We start from the raw sequence: 19999 nt of genomic DNA, 5'->3' as shown, positions 1-19999 counted from the left end.
AGTTACCTTACGCTATGTAGTTTGTCCTTATCATCGGTGAATCAGCAGATTCTTCTCTAACTCGCGTCTAGCTTGCCTCTCACATCCCGCTAAACTCTTCAGATCCATCCTAGCACCCAAGCAAAACACATATCCTTCTATAGCAAAACCATACCCTTTCCCTCGACCGACTCCTTTGCGTCGACCGCATACACCAACAACTACTGGATGATAATAAACAATCGTGTACTTTAAATTGTTTTCCTTCCCTCAAAACCGATGCCTTTCTACTCCATTAACTTCCCGCATTGGGAGTAGTAGCACGCGAGTGCATAGTCGACGTTAACGGACCCTATAATAGCCAAATAACACCTTGGCTGGGCGTGGAGTAAGCTCCGATTACCGCTCATCGGAGTCTACACACTCTATCCCGTACCGATTACTTGGATTTTTCAGTTTTTGTTGGAGTTCAAAAATTAACATAAACAAAGTATGAATATTTTTTCAACTTTTATGGCGTGATCTTGTTGAGTATGTATACGTATAAGAAAGGCTTCATGACGCGAAATATCTTTACGACATTTATTTGAACTTCTTTGTTCACTCACATTGAAGACGGAAGTTCGAGAAAACTTTGTTCGTTAACAACCGTTTAACTTGTTGAAAAATCAACTTTAAGTGAAATTGCCAACGGGGATCAAGTTTTTGAAGTGTTCAAAATACATCATAATTTTTTTTAAGTTTTAAGAACATATTCCATACCTTGAAGAAATCAATCAATGTGTCGTACTTGCTTTTGACGCCGCGCGCGCAACCTAAAAATAAAGCGCGGAGACCCAGATTCAGTGTTCAATTGAAATTATAAATAATGGAGATAGAGTTCCGGGAGTTTTTTATTGGAAATTTTCTCCTCTTTAAGAATCTTTGCTTGAAAGTTCTTAAATATGAATAGTTTATGAAATATCGGCGAAAAACAAAATGTCTTATTTTTTCATCTTCAATTGTTTATAGCTTTTACTTTTTTTGATGTGCTAATACACTCTTTTGGCACATTTTTCTAGGCGTCATTCCGAATTCAATGAGCTACCGCACATAATTTTAAGAGCAGTAGTAGTAAAGGTATGACAGTTCTAAACCGAAAAAAATGGCGGCGTACCGGCTCCCTCCCACCACCCGCCCGGGCAGCCGGTATGTTACCCCTACTATAGCAAGCTTTTTCCAATGACGTCACCAGTATAATCGCCATTTTGATTTTTGCTCAGCCGGATGAGCAGCCATTTCGATTTTTATCGTTGGACAGTTTGATAATGTGATTTTCGCTATGACGTCACCAGTATAATTTACCGATTTTGCCGTCTGACGAGCAGCTATTCTAATAGTGGCCATTTTGATTTTTTCTTAGCCGGATGAGCAGCCATTTTGATTTTTGCTCAGCCGGATGAGTAGCCATTTTGATTTTTGCTTAGTCGAATGAGCAGCCATTTTGACTTTTTATCGTCGAACAGTTTGATATTGTGATTCATTTCTTGGCCGGATGAGTGGACATTTTGAATTTTTCACCGTCACCCGTAAACTTTCACGCTCATAGTTTGCCCCCCGGGCAAAGAATAATATTTTCCACATACATCCAATACACTTTTTTGTGTTAATCCACCGGATGGCGACATCGCAATTAGATAGGCCGGGAATGTTGATGACTATCCGTAAACTTTCACGCTCATACTGATGAATAAGAATTCTCGACCTCGTATGTAATATATTATAGAGTCTTGGTGATCGGTCAATTAAGAAAACGTATTTTTAGTTAACGTTTCGAACCGGATATGGGCCCTCCTCAGAACGATTTATTTAAAAACTGTCAAAAATAACAAAAAGAATTTTATAATATAAATAATGGTACTAGAAGTAATCAGACATAAATATTGTCGATGTAATACTCTTAGAGCTATTAGATATTGTTGATAGTAAGAACCTTATGATTAATTGAGATAAGGATGTTTTTTAGTGTTATTTACCTTTTGAGTTAAGTAAGTGGACTAAGATGTAGTCGAATTCACAATTACAATTGGTGGAAACAGTGTTCTTTTGAGTGACGGTAGACTATGTCAATCTTCAAGTTATTTTATATGTGGGATTAAAAGTTGGTAGTCATTAATTAAAAAGATTGAAGAACTATGTTTCTTCACAGTCAGTATGTCATTGTGTTAAAAGGTTATTGAAGAAGGTCGTTTTAGCAATGAAATTAATTCACAGGTGTCAATGAAGTGGAGGTAGGCTCTTTATAATTAAGTTCTACATGTCTAACGAAATATTGTTGGTTGAACCAAATGAGTCAACCGGTGAATAACGACTGATGGGAGAGAACAATGTAATCCAGAGTGAAGGTGAACATATTATAAACAATTATACAGAAAAACAATAAATATTTTGTAAGAAAAGTTATGTAGAAAGGACTATAAATGGGGACAAAATAATTTTTTGTATGTAGTTAAGGTTAAACAATATTTGTTGTGTGGGCGGAGATTAGAGGTTTGTAAATTTTGCTTAAATGTTCAACATCTTGTCTAAGATTAACAGAATTGGTATGACCTACAATGTTGCACATTTCTAATAACAGTCTTCTATAATAATTGTTTTCTTTGCAAAGGATGTTTGTGTTGTCGTAATTAAGAGTGTGTTGTTTATCGATACTATGTTTCGTTAGAGCTGTGTGCCGTTCTTCAATCTCATGTATGTTGCGTTGGTGTTCCCTAATTCTAGTATTGAGATGTCGACCCGTTTGACCTATGTAGACTTGATTGCAGTCATTGCATGGTATTTTATACACGACATTAGATCGTTTGCCTATGGGGATCTTGTCTTTGCCAGTATCAAAAACTAGTTGTAGATCTTTTCAATTTTTTTCAACAAACTTTACATTATATTTGGCGAATAAACGATTAAGAGACTCAAAGAGGCCGGCTACATATGGAATGGCGATATATGTAGTAGCAGGTCTATTGCTATCTTCAGCGGGAGCAGAGTCAATATTATGGTCAAGTATGTTGTTGATGTAGGTACGTCTCTTATTAATTTGTTGTTGTAATAGGCCATGAGGGTAATCATTCGATTTTAGTACGTTGTATATGAGCGCCAGGTTTTTTTCCTGGAACTCTGTACTAGCTAGTTTGATAGCTCTGTCAACAAGGTTAAAGACGTTTTCTTAATTGACCGATCACCAAGACTCTATAATATATTTCACGCTCATAGTTTACCCCCAGGGCGAAAATTTTACATTCGACATACCATTTTGATTTTTCGCCGCTACCCGTAAACTTCGACGCTAACAGTTTACCCCCCAGGGCGAAAATTAATATTTTCCACATACTTCGAATACATTCTTTTGTGTTAATTGACCGGATGGTGACACTGCAATTAGATAGGCTGGGGATGTTCACCGCAATTAGATAGGCCGGGGAATGTTGATGACGATCCGTAAACTTTCACGCTAATAGTTTACTCCCAGAGCGAAAAATAATATTTTACACGTACGTCAAATACATTCTTTTGTGTTAATTGACCGGATGGCGACACCGCAATTAGATAGGCTGGGGATGTTTACCACAATTAGATCGGCCGGGAATGTTGATGACGATCCGTGAACTTTAACGCTAATAGTTTACCCCCAGGGCGAAAAAATAATATTTTCCACATACCATTTTGATTTTTCACCATTACCCGTAAACTTTCACCGTCTGTATAAAATGGGTCAGCACGTGAAACTTGGACATCAGTGAGACTACTATTATTGTGAGACGAAATCATTAAAATCATAATGATAGATGATAACCAATTTACCGGCGAAGAAATAATTATCGGATTCAGGAACGCGACTTCAGAGTTTTCGCTACAAGATCTTCGACGGCTCGTAGAATGTGTCTGGAGAGCTCGTGTGCAACCGCACAAACTACACAGAATACATTTTCAGGACAAAACGTTAATCCTGATTTTTCAAGAATGGGAAAATGCGGTGATCGCAATCTTTTCGGACATCGAACAAGATGACGATGAACGCGAAGCCGATTGGATCCAGTCTCATCAAATCAACGAGGAATAAGATACATCCCGACGTATGATTGTGCGCAGGAAAACGTTCAACGACTGCAGCAGTGTTTACTCTCAAGGCAAAAACAATATCTTCGTCATACTTCAAATACATTCTTTTGTGCTAATCGACCGGATGGCGAGTGGGGGTACCAAGCTTGGACCTTTCACCACCACTCCCCCAAATTCTTACGGACTATCTACATATATTAACTCAACGCATCCGATGCAGACTCATCAGTCGTACACAATACGTGCAAGTCAAAAGTTCATCAAACTTCTGCAAATATCAGCCTTAAAGTCATGGCCGCTGAAACATACTCATATATCGTCAAAACGAAGGAGAACGCGCACGATTTGTTGGGCGAGCTGCATCCCCAGCAGTAAAATGACGACATCTTTCAGCATTGGATTGACGTTGGAATGACAAATCTCCAATTGCTGCGTGATGCTTCCAAGCGACCGAGAACGAGCATAGGTACGAAACTGCAAATTCAGCATACAATCACGCTTGTACAATCCTGGATAGCAAAGATTCGGCAACAGCTGAGGCAGTGACAGCAGCAGCGGCAGCAGCAGCAGCGCGCCGTGGTGATGAGTGCTGACATCGGCAGTCCTGCGAGCGTGCAGTGGGACGAAGTCGAAAGTGCTTTCGCCACCCGGATCCGAACGGGAGTCGTCACAAATATCGGGCACAAGAATTTGGATGCCTTTTTCGGCAACGCGCAACGGATCATCGTTGAGCGATTGAGGCTGTTACTGCGCCTGGAGGGTAATGTGAAGGTTGACCTCACATTATCGTACAAATTTGAAAAAATGAAGCACAAGGGGATTGCGGAAGAAGTTGAAAGCTTCAACACTGCCAACATAGGGATCCTCCCCTCGAGCGATATCAAAGGTTGGTTTACACGCGCAAGGGCCGATCTACTTGTGAAGGTTGAGGATTTTAAACAACGGGATTCTGGGTGGAGCATGATCGAGATCCTCAATACTGCCGTAAATATCAACCGGTACCAGCCTCTCGCTGCGGGGCTTTCGACATTCGTTAAGCTGCCCAAGGACATTCAGCGAAAGAAAGCGGTGGTCAACGTGAAGAATAAAGATGAAAGATTTCTTCTCTGGTCCATCACTGCAGCCCGCCACCCGGTTAACACCGACACCGGTAGGACTCTCCATTATTGGTGCTTTATCTCCAAGTTGGACTGTACAGGTATCAAATTCCCTGCTACTCTACATGATGTGGAAAAGCTTGAGAGATTGAATAATTTGCGAATCAATGTATATGGGATAGAATCTCAAACTTTTTCGGATCATGCAAAATCAAAGAAAAGCGTCATCGTGCCAATTTATCTGAGCGATCATTTGAGTACCGCGAACTTTGACACGATTCATCTTCTGATGGTTGAGAGTAACCCAGAAAATGATATGGCTTGCGAGTTAACACCAAGATTCCACTTTGCTTGGATTAAAGATCCTTTGCGATTAATGAGCAAACAATTGTCTAATCATGATGGTCAACTGTTTTTATGCGACAGATGTTAGTGTCTCTTAAGGGTAAAACATCCCTACGACAATCATTGGCAAGATTGAATTATGCTAAGTAAAGTACGCATGGAATTTCCTGAGTCTGAATATTTAGTATTTTCAAATTTTCAGAACAAGGGTACCGTCCCGTTTGTCGTTTACGCCGATCTCGAATTCATATTAAAGTCTATACCGATTGACGAATTCCAAAATCATTTTTCAACCCGTAAAAGACGTGAATTTCAAAAGCATATCCCGCACTGTGTAGCGTACTATGTGCATTGAGCGTACGATGAGACTTTATCGGAGTTCCACAGTAAACGTGGCGTTGATCGCATACATTGGTTCATGCAGCAGCTCAAAAATTTCTCGATTAAAGTAGAGTCACGCGTCAAAAACATAATTCCGATGGAGTCTCTAACCCAAGTGCAACACGATCGCCACATGCGCGCAAAGAATTGCTACATTTGCGAAAAGCCGTTTACCCCTGCGGAGAAAAAGTGTTACGACCACTCTCACTTTACGGGTAAATATCGTGGTCCTGCTCATAATCGGTGTAATTTGAAATTCAGAGAGACGCACACAATTCCAATAGTTTTCCACAATTTGTTCGGTTACGATTCTCACTTTTAATAAAATCCCCCGCGTCAACTTTTCCCTGTGAAATTACCCTTCTACCCATGAATAAGGAAAAATATATATCCCTAACGAAACGCGTTGATGGGACGATGATGCACTTGAGATTCATCGATTCGTTTCGTTTTATGGCTAGCAGCATCGATAAACTTTCCAAATATTTGAATGATGCAGACAAGCCCATAACAAGTAAATTTTATAATAATCCCACTGAGTTTAGTTTGATGACCCGCAAAGGCGTTTCTCCCTACGAATACGTCGATTGTTGGGGAAAACTTGATAACCCGCAATTACCTGCGAAGAAGCATTTCTACTCGCACCTCTGCAATGCAAATATTTCAGACACCGATTACGAGCACGCTAAAAATATTTGGGGGGAATTTCATTCAGTGTCATTGGGCGGCTATTCAGATTTATATTTAAAGACCGATGTTCTTTTGCTTGCCGATATTCTCAAAAATTTCCGCGCTAGCTGCGTCAAATCATATGATTTAGATCCCTTGCACTACTACACTGCACCAGGACTTGCTTTTGACGCGATGCTCAAGCATACTAATGTAACTCTGCAACTTACAGACAACCCTGAAATGGTGTTATTTATTGAAAAAATCATTCGAGGCGGCGTAGCGCAATGTTCGAATCGACCCGCTCGAGCCGATAATAGATTCATGGGAACAGATTTTGATTCAAACAAAGCAGAATCGTATCTCACGTATTTTGACGTGAATAACCTGTACGGAGCAGCTAGAGCGTACATTTACCAATCGGTTCGTTCGAGTGGAGTATCAGTACATCGATATAAGAAACCCTCTGGACGATTCGCCGATCTTTTACTTTCTGGAGGTAGATTTGGACTATCCTGTAGAACTCCACGAGGATCACAAAGACTTGCCTCTTTTTCCTGAGCATTTTACTCCTCCAGGTAGTAAAAACGCCAAACTCGCGACCACCCTCCACCCCAAAACATAGTACATATTGCACTATAGAGATTTGAAGCAGTGTTTGAGTTCAGGATGGAAAGTAACGGAAGTGCACAGAGTTTTAAAGTTTGCACAATCTCCATGGCTCGAGCGTTACATCACGCTCAACACGGACATGCGCAAACGGTCCAGGAATGAATTTGAGAAAAACTTCCACAAACTCATGGATAACGCGGTGTTCGGCAAGACTATGGAGAATGTGCGAAATCATAAAGATGTGAAATTGTTCACAAAATAGGAGGGTAGAGGTGGTGCGAGAGCGCTTATTGCCCGGGCACACTTTCACAGCTGCACCGTATTTGGCGCTGATATGGTCATCATTGAAATGAATCGTGTCTAAGTTCGCTTCGCTCAACCTATTGACGTCGGTGCATCGATTCTAGATCTGTCAAAAATCATTATTTACGATTTCCACTATAATTATAAGAAATCCAACTTTTCGAACAACGAGGTCAAATTGTTGAACACCGACACGGACAGCCTTATTTATCAGTTTCACGTATCGAACATCTACGATATCGTCAAACGTGATGTGGATACAATGTTTGATACCTCCGACTATCCGCCCTACAATGTGTATGGCATTTCGCTTTAAAACAAGAAACGACTAGGGCTAATGGAGGATAAAAATAATGGTAAAATTATGACAGAGTTTGTGGGACTGCGAGCAAAGCTGTACACTTTCACTACGATGGCCGGGGACGGGGAAAAAGTGAGTAAGCGTGCCAAAGGTATAAAAAATTCTTCGATGAATAGCATCACGTTTAAGGGAGCTTTCCAGTGTGACAGCCCGAAAAATCGCTGTTTTACGCGATTTTTTTTTTTTAAGAAAAAATAATCTAATCGGTCTGGTTTTTTTTTTGTATATTAATTGGGTATTGAAGAATACTAAACAATTTTTTAAAGATCGATTTATTTATCAATTAATATCTATAAAAATGATGAAACAATTGTTGCAGAAAATACACTTGGATGTGGTGTCCACGTTGGGGGTCACAATTTTGATCTGAAACAAAAAACACAAAAAGATTATTGATCGGTATATAATTGGCTTTCGTGCTATGGAGGCTTTTTTCTTTTTTTTTTTTTTTGCAAAAATGGCGCCGGTTTGAACAAAAAGTATCGATTTTAGCATTTTTTTTGGCAGTTTTTTTTACAAACAAATAGGAAGATGTCAAAAAAAAAAAAAAAGCTTCCATAGCACGATAAACAATGACGTTAAGAATATTGTGTAAAAAATTCAACTCGATAGCTTTAAAACTCTGCCCTCCAAGTTGGACACCGTTTTGAAAAATGCTGTTTCGAGAAAAACGCGTTCAAAGTTTCAAGTGAGGAAATTTTAGGTAAATCGTTTACTTACGGTCAATCAGCGATGCCAGGTCCGTACAATATCCCTTCTGCTTCTTCGAAAAGATCGTGCTCAATGGATTGTTCAGTCCGACGAGCTGTCCTCGCCTCTTTGCTATCCAGGGACGCCCGGCGGTTTGCTTGGGTGATGCGCGCATTCTTGTACTTAGCGGCGAAATCTGCGGCGCTCGGCCCTATCGTGCATCCCATCGTCTCCAAAATTTTTAATATTGGGTCGTAACCTTCATTGAAGGTGCACACAGCACACTGCGTAGCGATTTCTACTATCTGCTTGCCGCAGAATACGTGCTTTGGGGCTAGTTGCCACACACAGTGATTGAAGCTCTCGTTATTGTTTTGAGTGTTCGCGCCCGTACACCGCTTTTTTTTTGAAAATCGAGTACGACAAAAAAATAAGTCGCGCGACTAATTTACGGCTAATTAACGGCAAATTATGCAATAGTCCGAATTCACATTTTCGACAATTGGCGAGCCAAGTTCATGTACGTGCAGGTAGGAACGAGACAATAGAAATAGCAGTCGCACGGGCAGACGGCCGACGCGGCAGCTGTGGCGCTCCGTTGCCTTCTTCCAAAAAATGCTGTACAGTAACCGAAATAATCTGAATTTCGGCATGAAAATTTCAAGGAATATTCGGAAGAGTGTATACTATTCGATAAAGCAAAAAAAAAAAAAAAAATCGATTTTTTGAAAATTTCACACTGGAAAGCTCCCTTAATGATTATAAGCGCTGTCTGATGACTTATCAAGAGTTGACCCTCCCCCAGTGTTTGATACGAAGTAAGAAACATGAAGTAAGCACGATCGTACAACAAAAATAGGCTCTCAGTTGGCAGGATGACAAGCCGCAATTGATACCTCGACAGACCGACACCCTACCTTGCGGGTTTGCCCCAGCCCCCCAATAGCTATAGGACAAAACTGTAGACGTAGACTTATTGTGAATATTCACGTTCGACGTCTCGGCCGATCCGCCGTTATGCGGGAACGATATTGACTGCATTTGAAAATGTGAATTCATATACTTGACATTTATTTATTTATTTATTTATTTATTTATTTATTATTAATATATTGAGGAATTATTTATTTTAATTCGTTTACCTCGTGAAAAGTTTTCAGAAAACGAAAAAAAGTTTTCAGAAAATGAAAATAAGTTTTCTGAAAATGAAAAAAAGTTTTCCAAAAAATAAAATATGTAATAATCGTATGAAAAAATTGCAGATTATTATTATTATTATTATTATTTTCATAGTACCGAGAATGGCACATGTGCATGCAAAGGAGATACTACATACAAATTATGTTACATTTCTGTTTTATTTATCCAGCTATTATGCGAACTATCAAAACCCAACCACTTCACATAGATCCGATTCTCCCGTTTGCGTAATACTTTCTCCACAAGACAGCCGTCGGTGTATTTTACTGTGCCGAGCTCCTCCTCGTAAAAGCCCCCGTCGATGGGATGATCTTAATAATCGGTAAGTTTTTACGTCGGTGGATTGGTATTTTTCACCTCAGTCACGGTGAATATTTCAGTCGTCCAATTCGGCGTATAGCCTCTCTCTAATTCATTCTTGTACTTACTGATTCGAACTAGATCGCCTACACTAAATTTCCGAGCCCGATCACTTGGTTTGATTTGCTGAGGCTTGTACACGTTACGATACAGCTGTTTTTCATTCTGCGTGCTAACATCCACCGGTTTCATTCGAATCGTGCGATGTCTGGTGTTGTTGTAGGACTTCATTGAATCATCCAAAATATTATTCCACTCGTACGATTCTTGTAGAGTGAACCGCTTCCACATTTTATTTTTCAATTTTCGATTAAAACGATCGTATATCGACGTCTTCAAGTTGCGAAATGTCGAATACATGTTGTGTAACGCTAAATTCTGTTACTCTCGGATGAGGACTTACCGTTGACACTTTGGCGCGATTCTCTACTTATTCACAATATCAAACTATAACAAAATCAATTATGTTGGGCGCCAGACGCGTTAGCGTCGATTTTCAAACAATAATACAAATCAATAAAAAAAACACAAAACCGTACCAAAAAGATAAATAGAGAACCCGTTGTATGGCTGGCTAGGCTCAGGTACGTACGCGTACATCCCGGTAGAGTGGCGGTATTCAAGGCAGCTAACAGTAATTACAGAATTAAAGAAAATAACAAAATAAAGAATAAACTCAAGTCAAAAGTAAAATGAACAGGTCAATCGATCACATATTGTCGAGAAGTTTACATGGTTGAGACAGGCAAATAAAATGGTATCGACAGCGGTAGTTAATAAAATACACAATCGTTGTTCACAATAATTTCGGTAGAATAGCAGTAAACGGTAGCTTTAAAACGAGAGACGGTAGTTAACAGAGAAAAATGAACGTAGGTCGGGAGATGCGATATAATGCAAGAATTTACTTAAAACTACACGTCACTGGGCGACGTGATCTTACCCAAGTTGCAAATGACGCGACGAAAATTATTATTCTGTCAATTAGAAACGAGAGAACTTTACTGCGATCGGTAGAAAACAACGTAACGATAGTTCGGTAGATAATACGACGAATTTACCATGAATTATAACCAGTACGAGAGATTGACATTCATTAACAATTTACAAAGTCGGCAAACGATCGACTAGATAGCTTTCGGTAGAATTATTCATAAACGGTAGATTCGATAATTTATAATTATTGCGGACTTGAGAAATTAAATAATGAATTCCTAAACATAACTTTTGAGAGAATACAAAATACAAAATTATGAGAGAGTGAGAATTTCGGAGAGTTTACAAAATAAAGAAATACACTAAATACACCGCAGTACAAAAGAATAATTCGCAGAACTTAATTTAACAAAATACAGAGAAAAGAATAACAGGCAAAAATAATATTAAATTGCCAATAGCAATAAAGAAAAGGTGTGGTAATATCTAGGGGCTGATTCTACGCTCGGTTGTACTCCAAGGAACTCGATATATGATACATTAGGCACAAAAATAAATAAAAATTCAATAAGCAATAACAGAAATAAAATATGAAGCACACTACTATTACAAAAGAGTATGAAATGAAATATAAAGCCAATAGGGCTCAAAATACGATAGAAAGTACAGAAGCAGGCTAATAGAGATTCACGAATAATCAGAAAAATCATAAATACAGAAGAAATAATTATTCGGCAGTTACAAGGTCGCTCAGATATGAAAATAATAAATTACTGAAATCATGCAGTCACACGGTGGCTTACTGCAACTCCAGGCCGTGGACCATGATTCACACAAATCTGGCATCACACGATGCAACCAAGAAACAATAAATATAATATTAGTGACCAAAATCATGCAGCCACACGGCGGCTCACTGCAACTTCAAGCCGTGGACCATGATTCACACAAAACTGGCATCACACGATGCAACCAAGAAACAATAAATATAATAGTAATGACCGAAATCATGCAGCCACACGGCGGCTTACTGCAACTTTAAGCCGTAGACCATGATTCACACAAAGTCGATAAATACCATAAGAAAGAATAGAAATTATGAGCAACTTCGTAACGATACAATACAAAGGCAGAAGCCTTACCTTGGCTGGTGACTTCAGGCACACAAACTGACTCTAATTTAAATCAAACTTAGAATAATAAAACGAAAGTAGAAAGGAAGGAAAGGACTTGAATTTACAGGAAGAAGTTAACGATAGTGCAACGATAGAGGGTATGGAAAAACGGTAGATACAATGACGGTAGGATGAGAGGAAGAAGGATCGGTAGCTTAAATCGAGAGACTAATCGGAAGGATGCGGAAAACAAAGCTGTCGCTCAGCAGGTCAAGCGTAGAATAGAAGGAGGTCGTAGTTCGGCTCGCCGATCTCGCGGTTGTCGTGAGGTGATTCTTCTTCTTTGATTGGTTGGTTGACCCCACCGCAAATAGGCCATCCCCCTGTGGCAAATATTGGTTACTGCGTGGTCATACGTTTTCCAAAATTACCGCTAGATGTGGCGTAATGTGCTGCTCGCGATTTCGTCGTTGACACTAACTCGTACGATTTTGCAGCTGCTTCGGTTCACGGTCCAGGCTGCCTATCATCGAGGACTTCTTTGACAGAGGCATACACAGGGTGCCTCTCGGCCAAAGTTACCGGGTGGAGAGTGACGCCTCATTGTTCACCTCCACCGGTTTTTTGCACAGACAGTAGCTAGCTGCCTGTACCTGAGGTCGTGCAGTCAGACGGTTGGCCAAACCGTGGACCACGACCCACACAATCAGTCCTTGCCGATAGGAAGGCAGCGTCGATCCTCGGAACGGTGGCTTTATCAACCTGGACGTAGTGGTTTGGGGTCGGTCCGGCACCAGGCCGGTAAGTCGGAAGATGGCAGGCTACGGTCTGCCCTTCACGCCATCCTTACGGCATCCGATAAAGCGGGCGGCTGGTTCCTCTTCGAGAAACGGTGCCCTCGGCCGCTGGGAGGATTTTCATCTCCCTGTTTACCGGCAGTCGAGGCGATACGGAAGGTTCGGGTGGATGCTACCCCAGGTGTATATAAAGGTGCACCAAGGTAGCCAGTATAGTCTAATTAGACCGTCGGTAGACGAAGTCGTCGAGAGCTGGAAACGGTAGCTAGTGGTCCCTCGTTGGTCGGGATCGTTGTCGTCCAAGTACCTTATTAGCTTGTGCCGAAGCGCGAAATAAAGAATTTACAAAAAAGAATTAGTTAAAAGTAGTTATTGCCTATTTTGTATCGAGTTCGGTTGGAGTACCCTGCTGAGGACGCGTAAACTAGAAATAATAACGGTTGTGTGCCCTTGTGACGGGTGACTCTGAAACGCCACGTTACAGTTGATATTGTGTTGCTCCACGAGGGCTTTGAATTCGCTGTTGTAAAATTCTTTTTCCTAATTAACGTGTAGATTTGTAGGTATACGGCTCTGGGTCAGTACAGATTTCATGGCAGCAGTAACATCTTTTCTACTCTTGGACTTTATCGGTACTGCCCACGCCTACTTGGAAAATATATCGATGATTGTTAGTAGGTATTCGTATCCTTTATTGCACGAGCTGTATGCGGTCACATCGACGAGATCACCTTGCCAGGTCTCATCCAGTCCGCGTACATCTACGAATCGACGCGGATAGTTGCGTCGAGCCTGTCAGTGGAGTTCGGCAGCTATTACAGCCTTCATTGTTCCACACTCTTCACCTTTCGATTTTTCGAATTGGTGCTCAACCACTCTGGTTCCTCAATCGATACTAAGTCCCCGCGGGCTTGTTCCAGCAACAGTGTTGCTTGATCCCCAATATGTTTGATGCGACTCAACGTGATTTCTACGATTTTGTTATTTATGCGTAGCTGTTTCAACTCCTCGTTGTCATTATGCGCAAAGCTTTCAAAATTTAATTGAAAAGTATTCACAATATCCACAGCCATAGACTGTGAAGCAGTATTGAGAACTTTTAAGGAAACAGCATCGGTGGAGTGCTGCGGATCAGCTATGTTACACAATCGTTTATCGTCCAAATCATACTGATTGTCGTTGGTGGTTTTGAATCCAACACCCGGAGGCCCTCGAATAAGTGTTTTACTTCCACCACGCTCCGAGTGTCGCCCGAATATGTCTATGCTCATCACTGGACGGTCACTAAACAAATGATGATTCTATGTTTACACGCCGCTAAGAAACGAATTCAGCCTCGCGCAACTCTTCAACGATGGCGACTATTTCGTTGAAATGGCTGGGACTTTTTCATTTAGTTTAATTATCGACCATGCCATGCCTTCAACGGTTTTCCAAATAAACAAATTCAAATCGCTCCTTGAACTTTCGATGCTTTCAAGCATGGATCTTATAACCTCACGAATTTCTTCGGCATTATTTCCAATCTTTACCTCAATGATATGAATCGCCCCCTTGATATCGTTCTGGAGCCCATCATTCGCTCGCTGTACACTTTGGTTAAGTACTCTCATAGAAGCGGCATCGTTTTTCATCTGCGGATCGGCGATATTACACAATCGTTTGCTGTCTATATCGTATTGGTTATGGGCAATGGTTTTGAATCCAACACACGAAGGCCCTTGAATCAATTTCTTACCCCCACCACGCTCCGAGTGTCGTTTAGATATGTCTATACTCATCACTGGACGGTCACTGAACAAATGATGATTCTATGTTCATCCGCCGCTAATAAACGATTTCAGCCTCGCGCAACTCCTCAATAATGGAGACTATTTCGTTGGAATGGCTGGTATTGCCTGCAGCCTGTGACGCCATAAGCAGCCGGAGACGATCTACAATATCAATCGGTTGATCCTAGTAGACGTAATAAACATCTTGGCCATCCTCTTGCGCAATCTTATAGTCGGGTAAGCCTTTACCCGATTTTTTCGGAGAGCCCACGTGTTTCGCAATGAAATTTCTATACTTTGCGCTTTTTCAATCATCTCCAAGGCTTAAATCGGCTTGGAAACGTTTCGATGCGCGTTTGTCGTCGTTACAATTTTTATGTAATTATTCTTGTCCGCGTCATTTACAACCAATGCATCGGGCAATTTTTTGAATAATAATTCAAGTAATCCTCGTGTTCTCTCATAACTTTCATCTCGCACATTAACCAGATTATCAATGAAATTCATCGGCGTATCACCAATCATCATACCGTTTGTCAACTTTCGAACACCGTATGTGGTATCCAAATCCCTCTTTTTGCTTGTGCTGAACATTTTAAAATATCGCGCCATGGAATCCGTTGTTTTCTTCACCGGCGTACTTGTAGTAGAAATTTCACCAAACTACAGTGTTTTATCATTTGCATCCATGAAATTCCCATCATCCATATCCTCATCCTCCTCATCATCATCATCATCATTCCCGGTATTCTCGCCATCTTTTTCTTTTTCTTCTGCTTTCATTGTAACATCCGGTAGTTCCGTTTTAATTTCTTGTTCAATATGCTGCTGCTGCTGCTGCTGCAGCTTTGAAGTATCCGCGAATTCTTGCAACGGCGTTATCAAAAGTTTGAATACCTCTCCCACAACTTGTTCGGTCGTGTCGTTGTTCAACTTGAGCATCTTGTGCTTCCAACGTATGACATTGTATGCTTTCGATATTTCACTCAATGTATCGCCATGCTTACGCATCTTGGCACTCTCCATGTTGCCAGCTTGATTGTTGCAGGAAAACTGTGCAGGTTTATGTTAGTTCATACTTACAAAGCAGTCAAACCCCTTCCTATATCGTCCACCATGGATTTCGCTATCCTTGTCAATTACGGTAACACTGTATTTGTCATCATTCCAGCATGCCGAGCACAAGTCTTTAAATTGCTGATACGTCATGTCTGTGTTCACATGATCGCTGTAGATGTGTTTCAGATTCATATCATCCTGTCGAAATAGCACCAAGAAGTTCGCATTGTCACGCACTAGGTGTTTTGGAATGCGCGCATACGTTTGACTTAGATAAAAGCTATCGATATCGCGATGCCTGCCCATGCTGAAGTATGCTCTGATATTATCTTGCTTTTCACAGGCCACATCGTCGAAAATCATAACAGAGTTGGGGCTAGCATCTTCAGGTTTGACAACATTGTCGTTCTCACGAAACGGGAAATAACCCACTTCCTGCACGGGTTCTAGTAACTTTCGCAAAAATTAATACTTTGACTGGATGAGAGATTTCAAATAGACGTAGACATTTTCGAATCGCAATCCATTGCCGTGCGTGATGAGTGAGAGAAAAGCGTTAGTTTCACCACAATTCAATGGCCCGCAAAAAATTGCTATCGCGGTATTTGATAGCAATTTTCCATGTCGTTTTTCCATCTTCCCCTTTCCGCGTCGTACAATTTTATCGAAATTCACGATAGATAGTTTATTGGGCTGATCTTGAAATCTCATCATGCTTCGTGAGCATGACAAAGTGAAGTCAAATGACAGTATATGAATTCCCCCTTTTTACAGAAGTCACGTTAGTTGTTTCCCGACTATGAGGACGTGCACACGGAAGAAACGCGTTGGTGGTTTGTAAAATCAAATCATCAATCATTCACCACTTGAATTGCACGAACCAGGGTATCAGTACTGCGGACCTGGAACGAAATCAGCCAAGAGGTTGGCTCGTGGCGATTAAGGGATCAATCCGCTGGATGCTGCGTGCAAAGACCACGACATTGCATATGCAAAGAATCGCGATATTGCAGCGAGAAATCTTGCCGACAAAGCGCTCGCTGAGAAGGCGTGGAATCGCGTCTTGACCAAGGATGCTAGTGTGGGCGAAAAGGCGGTAGCCTGGGGAGTTACCAACACCATGAAAGCTAAATCTAAACTCGGAATGGACTCAGCTGCGAAGCTGTCGAAACTTGGAGTGGCTGCGAAGAAGAAATCTAGAACAGGTGGGAAGAATAAACATCGGAAGAGAACGGAGAATCTTAAATCCATCATCACAGCAGCAAAGGTCACCATGCGACCGGGTTATAAAGCCGTTGAGTCGGCGTTGGCGGGTGCTCGTGCGGCTGCGTGTGGGATTGGGAAAAATGCTCGTATGCCTTGCGTTATACCTGTGCCTGATAAAATTGGCGGCTTCCTGCCGTTTCTCATTCCAATTCTGGTCGGTCTCAGCGCTACTGGAGCTCTTGCGGGTGGTGCTGTGGGTAGTTAGTTAGTTAGTTTGTTGTATTATTCTTTACGAGATTTTACAATATATATGTCGGAGTTATTAATGGAGGATAGAGGTGATCGGGAGAGTCACTCATAATTTCTGATTTTTCTTTCTCCTTTTATTCTTCTTCAAAAACTAACACTAATGTAGCAGCGGGTAGGTGTGTGGTGATTTCGAGACGCTCTCGGTCCTTCACGCTCGAGCCTCTGACTATCACTGCTCTCTCGTCTCTCGACTTCCCCAAGGTAAACTTTAGGATTCGAGTTAGGTACCTTACCCACCCCTGCTACATTACGAAGATCGGAACTTAATAACAATCCTCGTGTGGTCTAAATCAAAACAAAAGCGGTACGACAGTTACGAGCGTCAAGCGGTGAGGCTGCCAGCTTCTTGCGCCGACACGGCCGTCCTGACTGTCACACGACCTCGTGTGGTATCAGTTCAACTCATTTTCCATCCGGAAACTTGTAGGATTAGTCCAACTGCTCGGTCTTCCTGACCATAACGAACGTAAAAGTAATTCTAACGGACTGCCCCGTTCGCAAACTGGAGTGGTTCGCACAACCAATGCAAAACTTGGGGCTGCTACCAAAATAAACACATTTTTTTTTTCTAGGCATACTTCGCCATCCCTGTAGCTAACAATCGCCCCTGCGATTCGATCGACCATGTGATCAATATACAACTCGCTATCTATGTAGCTACCAATCGCCCATCCGATTCGATCAACCATATGACCATGTCTCCCATCGCTCGCCGTTGCATCACGCCGTCTCCGTCCACATTAGTGGGGTACGGTTTTTATGACTTGTGACTAATAAGCAAAGCGAATGGGTATCAACTATTTGTGTATTTTAGCTTGATTACTTCCGTCGATATCGGCACTTTCTGACTCTGTTTCCACACTTTTTTCTTCTAAACATGGATTAAGCTCATTAGGAACGTCGCAGTCGGGCATAAGTCGCAAGCGCTGATGCGCGTACTTGTAGGTTCTGTTACTGTCTAAGGTTTTTAAACAATATCTGTCACCGGCTAACACATCGGTGATTTTGAAGGGCCCTTTGAATTTTGGGTATAGCTTTGTTTGATTTCGTTCATGATTTTCGAGTAGCACAAAATCGCCAACAGCAAACCTTGAAACTTTCGCCTTGGTATTATCAAATCTCTCTTTTTCTTTTTGAGCATTCCATTCGATAAACCTCGCTGCCTGCTCTCTAATTTCAGAAAAGCGAACTTCCTCAGTATCGTCACTCAGAGTCATTAACCCAAGCGGTCTGGCAACTCTACCTATCATCAGTTCTAAAGGACTAGCTTTAGTAACGCGAGATGTTTAACAATTTAGGGCTAGTTGCACGTCATCTAACGCTTGCTGCCAAGTTCTCTCTTTGCTAGTCTCGATGCATGTAAGCATGTCATTTATGGTGCTCATAAAGCGTTCGACTTGCCCGTTGGCGCGACAAGTGCCCGCTGCTATCAGGTGAAGGGCTATGTTATGAGAGTTGCAGAAATCCTTAAAATCTTTACTCGCGAAACATCTGTCCTGATCCACAATCACCCGAGCCGGGGCGCCGAACAGTGCAACCGCGGATTTAAGGGCTTTGATAGCACTAGCAGCATCGATACGCACGGTATGAAGAAGAGCGAATTTTGTGAAAGCATCGATGACCAGAAAAGCGTATTATTTGACGTTGTTTTTCCCACTTAGTTTTCCCGTCGCATCTATGTGTACGGTGTGCCACGCAATGGCGGCTTTCGGAATTGGGTGAAGTTCTGCTTGTACCTTGCCCGAGTAAGATTTGGATACTCTACAAGTGATACAATTTTCGACAAATTTTCGGGCGTATTTACTCATATTCGGGAACCAGTAATGTTGAAAAACTTTGTCCAGAGACTTTTGCCAACCCAAATGCATGAGGGACTCGTGGACATGATTTATCACTGACCATTGTAATGCTCTAGGTACTATTGGTAAAAATTTGCTGCGACCATTTCGCTGGACTTTACGGTAAAGCACGCCCTCTCTAATTTCGTAAGTCTTAGCCGTGTTTGGATCGAGTTCTTCATTTTCTAGTTTAGAGATGAGGTCACAGATACTATCATCACGCTGTTGTTCAGCTAAGAGCCAATTGTGAGAGATTTCGTTAAAATTAATCTGTTTTTGTGGTATTTTATCAAAAACTGTTTGTACTGGTAAGGGGTTGCACGAGAAAAAATCGACGTGTGACATACGCTTACCTTCGCGATGAATGACATCAAAAGCGAATGTTTGGACGAATGCCCACCATCTGTGTGCACGTGGAGTTAAATCCATCTTCTTACGTGACGCTTTAACAGAATTACGATTGGTGACCACGGTAAACTCTCTTCCGTGTAGGAAGTAACGAAAATGTTTGATGCCGTTTACTACAGCCAGAGTTTCCAGTTCATAAGAGTGATAATGAGATTCTGCGCTCGTCGTTCTTTTACTATAATACGCGACAACGCGAGGTTTGCCTTCAACTTCTTGCATTAGAATCGCACCATAACCATCCGAACTCGCGTCCGTGTGCAACTCAATAGGAAAGTTTGGATCGAATATCATTAGTACCGGAGCTTTAGTCAAGTGTGAGATTATTTTTTGTCGGATTTCTTTGTATCGTGGCTTCCACTCGACTTTGCCTTCACCTGACGTTAGCCGATAAAGTGTGCTGGTCAATTGCGAAAAACGCGGTATGAATTGAAGAAAATAGGAGGCAAGACCGATAAACTGTCTTAGTC

At 41.5% G+C, this 19999-nt stretch overlaps 1 long non-coding RNA gene across 1 annotated transcript; it reads left to right on the top strand.

The window, feature by feature from the left end:
* Positions 1–397: 397 nt before the first annotated feature.
* LOC124175862 lies at positions 398–17559 on the top strand. Its single transcript, XR_006869256.1, has 3 exons — positions 398–411; positions 10915–10920; positions 17421–17559. It is a non-coding gene; the product is annotated as an uncharacterized LOC124175862 (long non-coding RNA).
* Positions 17560–19999: the final 2440 nt, after the last annotated feature.

Source organism: Neodiprion fabricii, chromosome 2 (genome assembly GCF_021155785.1).
Source record: "Neodiprion fabricii isolate iyNeoFabr1 chromosome 2, iyNeoFabr1.1, whole genome shotgun sequence".
NCBI lineage: Eukaryota > Metazoa > Arthropoda > Insecta > Hymenoptera > Diprionidae > Neodiprion > Neodiprion fabricii.
This window is presented reverse-complemented; position numbering and strand designations above follow the sequence as displayed.